This window comes from Eptesicus fuscus, chromosome 6 (genome assembly GCF_027574615.1).
Source record: "Eptesicus fuscus isolate TK198812 chromosome 6, DD_ASM_mEF_20220401, whole genome shotgun sequence".
NCBI lineage: Eukaryota > Metazoa > Chordata > Mammalia > Chiroptera > Vespertilionidae > Eptesicus > Eptesicus fuscus.
Window position 1 is genome coordinate 15,635,771 of NC_072478.1, and position 7,044 is coordinate 15,642,814.

The window sequence follows — 7,044 nt, forward strand, 5'->3', positions numbered from 1 at the left end:
ATTACTTAGTCTCTCAATTTCAGTTTCCTCATTCAAAATATCAGGCTTCAGACAGAGAGTGACCCTGAAAGGCCATTGTGAGTCATGAACATCTCCCTTTCAAAGGGACTGAAATTGGTTTACCAGAGTTTCATTTACGAGTTTTAAAGTATGGACTTCGCTACAAAGAGGATGTCTTCAGACTTCCACTTCCAAATAAGGTGAAGTAATAGATAATAGAGACTGAAGCAAAGGACCAAACCAGACAAATATATGAAACAAATGGTTTTCAAGTCAATGGACATTAGATAACAAAGACAATCATCCCTGAGAGAAGGGAAACAAATGATGTGAGCCCTGCAGTGATCCAGGTTAATGTCTGGGGAGAGTGTTAAGGCTGCAGTGCAGGAGAAGGGGCTCAGTCTGAGTTTGGAAAACAAGGCTGAGTATCTAGGGAGCAGCTAGAACTTGAAGGAAGAGTGCTTACTAGATATGAGGGAGAGACAGAAATGGAGCTCTAGAGTCTGCTGAGGGATCCCCTGAGTCTTCGCTTTCCTACGGATCAGTGTGTGTGTGTGTGTGTGTGTGTGTGTGTGTGTGTGTGTGTGTGAGAGAGAGAGAGAGCGGTGGGGGGGGAGGGGGGGCGGGGGGGGGGGGGGCAATGAACTACCAAATGTTCACAAAAGAACCCTCTAAAAGGAATAGAGAAAATAGTACCTACATAGCTCACACAGAAATAAAATATTGTCTGTCTCAAATTCACAGACTAGAAAACTGCATAATTAATAGCTTGTCAAGTAAAAACACAAAAGGGTTTTGCCTCCATAGTAGACAATATTAGCTCTGAAATAAACACTTCACAGCTTAAAATCAAGACCCAAAAGGCTCAAACTGTTTCCAAGAAACTGCATGCCAGACAAAGCTAAAGAATATTTATAAGAACAAGAATTTTGAGCACCCAACAAGGTAAAGTTCACAACGTGTCCAATTAAAAATTATCAGGAATGTAAAAACCAGAAAAATGTGACCCATAAGTAAAAAAAAACAACCCAATCAGTCATAACCAGCCTAGAAATGTCACAAATGATAGAGTGAGTACACTAGGACATTAAAACAGTTACAGTCCATCTATTCTAAGAGCTAGAGACAGGACTATGTTCCATAGAAACATGGAAGTTATCTCAAAAAATAAACACCTAGGGATGAAAACTGTAATGTCTGAGATAAAAAATAAACTGAATTGAATTAATTGCATTGCAGAGCCGGCATTGCAGAAGAAAAGATTAATAGACCGGAAGACATACTATACAACATTAAAAAGAAAGTAGAAAGTGTCCAAATTAAATACAGCCTCAGTGAGCTGTGGGATAATTTGAAGTGTCCTGTGAGATGTGTAATTAGAGACTTTAAATGAGATGAAGGCTTTTGAGGAACAGAAAATATGTATAATAAAAAACTGGTGGAAATATTTTCAAATCATATGAAAACTGTAACTTCATAAAACCCAGGCAAAAAGAAAACTACACCAAGGCACATCGTGATCAAGTTGCTCAAAGCAAGTGAGAAAGAAATGTTTAAAGCAGCTAGAGAAAGAAGATACATGCATGCAGTGGAAGAAAGATAAGGATGGCGGAATATTTCTTGCTGAAAAAATGCATGAGATACTAATGAGCAGCATCTTTGAAATACTCAAAGGATATAACTGTGTCATAGAATTCATATCCAGTAAAAATATCTTTCAAAGGTATTTTTATAAAAACTTTTTAAGACATACAAAAGGTGATAGAACTCATCACCAGCATTTGCAGACTACAAGAAAGGCTAAAGAAATGTTAAATGTCCCTAAGGTAGAAAGAAAATAGTACCAGATAGAAATATGGACCTACACAACATACTGAAGACCACTGGAAATGGGAAATAGTTAAGTTTTTTCCTTATCACTTAAATGTGTTTAAACAATCACCTGTTTGATGCAAAAGTAACAACAATATAGGAGAAAATGGATGGCAACATGAAGCAGAAGTTGGGAGGAGAAAAATGAAAGTATTCTATGGTAAGACCCTACGCTACAAGTGAAGTTGTATCACATAACAGCATTAGAATGAAGACTGTGATAAGTTAACGGTTCACACCATAATTGGTAAATAAATAAATAAATAAATAAATAAACAAACAAATAAAAGAACTAAAGAGTTTGAGCTAATGAACAAGAAAAGAGAGAACAATGACTTAATAAAAAGAAAAAAAATCTAAAAGAAGACAGAAAAAGAGAAAAAGGGAACCAATAAGAGATGGGACAAATAAAAAACAATTAGCAAAGTGATATACTTAAATCTATCCATATCAGTAACAACATTAACTGTAAATATGATAAACACCCCCAAATAAAAAGCAGAAATTGAGAGAGTAATAACATTGAGCAACTAGAACCCTTAGGTACTATTAGTGAAAATGTAAATGGACACTCACTTTGGAAAACTCAGTTTGGCAGATTCTTTTAAAAGTTAAAACAAGCTTGTCTCCATGGTCAGGGATTTTTCTTCCTTTGTGGGAAAACACATACATCTGCCTCCCGACCAGCTGGACAGGAACCTGTACTCTCATTTATCTCTCACCCCAGGGAGGAATGTGCCCCAACTTTCCTACCCATAAAATGAGGGGACACCTCCCAGGGCAGGAATGGCAGGTAGAATTCACCCATATGCCTCCCCACAAGACCAAGTATCTGCTTACCATGGTAGACACTCTGACAGGATGGGTAGAGGCCTTCTCTACCTGCAAGGAAACTGCTGAGGTGTGGCTGAGACCCTAATAACACACATAATCCCAAGGTTCGGTCTCCCCACCTCCATACAATCAGACAACGGCCCAGCGTTTATATCAAGGGTCGTTCAGCAGGTTAGCACCTCTCTTGGCATCTCCTGGAAACTGCACATACCCTACCGCCCACAATCATCGGGTAAGGTCGAGAGGGTCAACGGCCTACTTAAAAGACCATCTAAGTAAACTCTCTCTAGAAATTCGTAGCTCCTGGCCGGACCTCCTGCCCATGGCCCTGACCAGAATCTGGGCTACACCAAGGAGCCCCACCTTCTTAAGCCCTTTTGAACTCCTATATGGGAGACCCTTCTTGCTCAACCATCGTCTCCCTACTGACCCTCCTCTCCTGGCTCTTATCTTCCATACCTGTCTCTACTCAGGCAGCTGCTCCGGGACCACGCTGACAGGTTTCTGCCCAGGCCAGAACCAGCCGACCAAGGCTCCCGAGGACCAGCCCTCCAGCCGGGGGACTCAGTCCTCCTTAAGAATCTACATCCCAAGGCCTTGGAGCCCAGGTGGACGGGACCTCACACAGCAATCCTCACAACCCCCACCACCTCTCCAGACTCAAGAGGACCCCGGAGCAGCATGACTTCTATAAATGTGAGATGTTGGGCCCCACTAAGGTCCGCCTTAGCCGCCCTCCCCCTCCTCCTTCTCCTCCCGGCCCTGGGCAACCTACACCCACCCGCTTATGTGTGGAGGTTCAAGGTCCGTGAAATCTACGACCAGGACAGCACATAAGACACCCGGCAGGTGGAATCTCAGGACTGCCCTCTGGTCGGCTGCCAGGCGGAGATCCTGATTGCTGTCGACCTCCGGAAGAATGCTGCTACTACATCAATGAGTCCGGAGTGGTAGAACAGAACGTGCAGACCCTGACCAAGCTGAGTGAAGAGCTACATGCAAGACACTCCCGGGACAACTCTCTTTTCGGCTGGTTCCAAAGCCCCTTAGCTACCTGGATCCTACCCATGGTAAGGCCCCTAATTCTCATTTGTGTCTTTTTTCTCCTAGCCCCCTGCCTCCTCAAATTCATCTGCTCCCGGATCAAGGAGATGTCACAGGTGACTGTAAACCAGCTCCTGCTCCATCCCTACACTCGGCTGCCCTCTGACCTGCCTCTGCCTGACCCTGGCCTTTAAAAGCTCCCCTCCCTCTTCGCCCCTGGTCAGCAGGAAGTAGCCAGGACGATTTCGGCGCCCCCTATCACCAAAAGGCCGGGATGTTAGGTCAGAGGAATTCCAGAACCCGATGCACGCAACCGATGGTGACACAGATAACAGACTAGTGCACCAGACAGATGGCGACACAAATGCTGGTCCCTTCCTGGAACCCGTGACGGACCAGTGCTCCAGGCAAATGGTGGAGCAGATATTGGCTCCATTCCTGGAACCCCTGCCCTCGGCAGAAATTCCACCCGCCCTCAGCTCATGGTCCTCCACCCTCACTGAACACCTGCATAAAAAAAGTGCCTCAGCTCCCGCCCAGCGCAACTTCTCCGGCCCTACCCTCAGGACCGGTGAGCCTCGCCCGGGAGTGCAAGATTAAACTTCCTTTTCACTGGCAAAAAAAATAAAAAAGTTAAAACATCCACCTTCCATATGATTCAGCCTATTTACTCCTAGGTATTTACCAAAGGGAAATGAGATCGCATGTCCATATAGACTTGTATATGCAGGTTCAGAGCAGATCTACTTGTAATAGCTGTGCAATGAAAATGGCCTGCATAGTTCAATGTGTAAATGTCAAATTGTGGATTTATTTGTATCAATATACTCAACACATGGGTGAATCATAGCCTAATTATGCTGAGTGTGTGAAAGAAGCCAGACAAAATAAGAGTATACACTGTATTATTTCATTTGTATAGCCTTCTAGTAATTTCAAATTAATCTATAAGGGCAAAGAAATGAATTAGTGATTGCCTTAAGGCTGAATGGAGGGGGACAGGAGAGAGGGTTTATGAAGGGATATGAGTGAACATTCAGGGGTTGTAGATATATGTTCATTATATTGATTGTGATGATGGTTTCACTATCACACTTATCAAATTGTGCACTTTAGAAATTGTGCACTTTATGTATGTCAATGAGCTTTCAAAAACAAAACAAAAGAGAAAAGAAGCTATATGATTTTTATTCATGGATATATTAAAGATCAATTTATTTGTTATAGAGATCCCCATACTCCTGGGGCCAAGGGGGTCTAACTGAAGAGGAGTTTCACAGAACTCCATTTGCTCCAGCAAGAATACCTTGAAAATACCCTCCCTAATACTTGCAGCTTTAATGTAATAACCTGTCTTAGACCCCATCATGCCTCAATTCCATCATGCTCAATAACTGTTTTCATTGTTTCAAGATTCCTAGGTTATCATCTTCTGACTCTCATCCCCTTATGCCTCTACACATTCCCTAATCTTACTGTCCCTTACCCATCCCCAACCCCACACACCCTTCAAGTTTCTTCTGAAATTCTTGATTTGCTACTAGCAAAGCCCATTGTATACTCAGCCTCTTGTCTGAACACAGTCTTTTCCTTCTTTCTCTGAGACTGGACTATCCCTTGAGAATACCTCTTTCCCGTAGCTTTCTCTAATGGTAGATATTCTCTTTCCATTTTCATCACTCGGCCTGAGGGTGGAATAGATATCCTTCTTGCTTCTCCTTGCCAACTTTGAGACCATTGTTTCTTTCTCTTCTCTCAACCCCAAAGTTTGCTAAAGCTCATGTCAACAAGGTCATTATTGTCTGACTCTCCTTGTTTATACATACATACTTTCTGCTGACAATTTCACTTTAGTCAACAACTCATTTTTAAAAAATATATATTTTATTGATTTTTTTACAAAGAGGAAGGGAGAGGGATAGAAAGTTAGAAACATTGATCAGCTGCTTCCTGCACGCCCCCTACTGGGGATGTGCCCACAACCAAGGTACATGCCCTTGACCGGAATCCAATCTGGGACCCTTCAGTCTGCAGGCCGACACTCTATCCACTGAGCCAAACCAGTTAGGACATCAACAACTCATTTAAATGTCCAGAAATCCTTCTACATTTCCACTCTTTTGTTCTCCCAATTGATTATTTCATCTCAACCTCCAATAACTCCTCACCTCTCCTCACTCTCAGCAGATGGTTTTTCCTCTTATTTTACTGAGAATGTAGAGGCAGCCAGCCAAAGAGAACTTCTATGTGCTCCAGTCCTAAATCTGCCAATTTCCCAGCTACAATCTCCATATGCTTTCCTCCTCATAGATGTTTTCCGTTACCATCTAAGCCAAAATTCCTACACATATCAATTGTGCAGAAGGAATTCCTTCTCTCCTACTTTGTCATTGCTATAAAGTTGTTCCTGTTCTCTCCTGCCCCTCAATTTTTACTTCCCTTCTGAGTCACTTTGTCAGCCTACACGCATACTATAATAGTTCCTACTTAAAAACAAAACTCCCCACATTCATCACCAATTATCATTCTATTTCTGTGTTCTTCCTTACAGCAAAATTGCCTGACTCATCTTTACTCATTGTTCCTACTTCCTCTGCCCATTCTCAAAGTCCAATCAATCTGTCACTTTCACTCCCCCAATCTTACTTTTATTTGGGTAATTGATAGCTACCATGATGCCAAACCCAATTGTCAATTCTCCTTTCTCTTCTTACTTTACTTTCCAGCGTAATTCGACTCAGGTCTTTCCTTGAAACACCTTTTAACTGATCTCCAGAACTCCAGTATTTGCTATCCTTCTCTCTGATTGCCTACTCCTTTTCAATGTCATTTGCTGGTTCCTGCTCGGCTTCTTGAACTTTAAAAGCTTGATTGGATGTCCAGCCGGTGGGGCTCTGTGGTTGAGCGTTGACCTATGAACCAGAAGGTCATGGTTTGATTCCCCTTCAGGGCACATGCTAAGGTTGCAGGCTCGATCCTCGGTAGAGGATGTGCAGGAGGGAGCTGATTAATGATTTTCTCTCATCATTGATGTTTCTATCTCTCTCTTCCCCTCCTTTCCTCTCTGAAATCAATAAAAATGTATTATTTTTTTAAAAAGTTTGACTGCTCCAGTGCTTACTCCCCGGCCATCTCTTCAAGGTGATCCTATTTAGTTCCATGGTTTTAAGCACCAGGTAACTGATGATGAACCAAAATTTACATCTTCAGCTTGTACGTCTCTTCTAAATTCCAGAATTGTATACATCCAATTGCCTATTAAATATATTCACTTGGAAATTTTTAGTTGTAAGA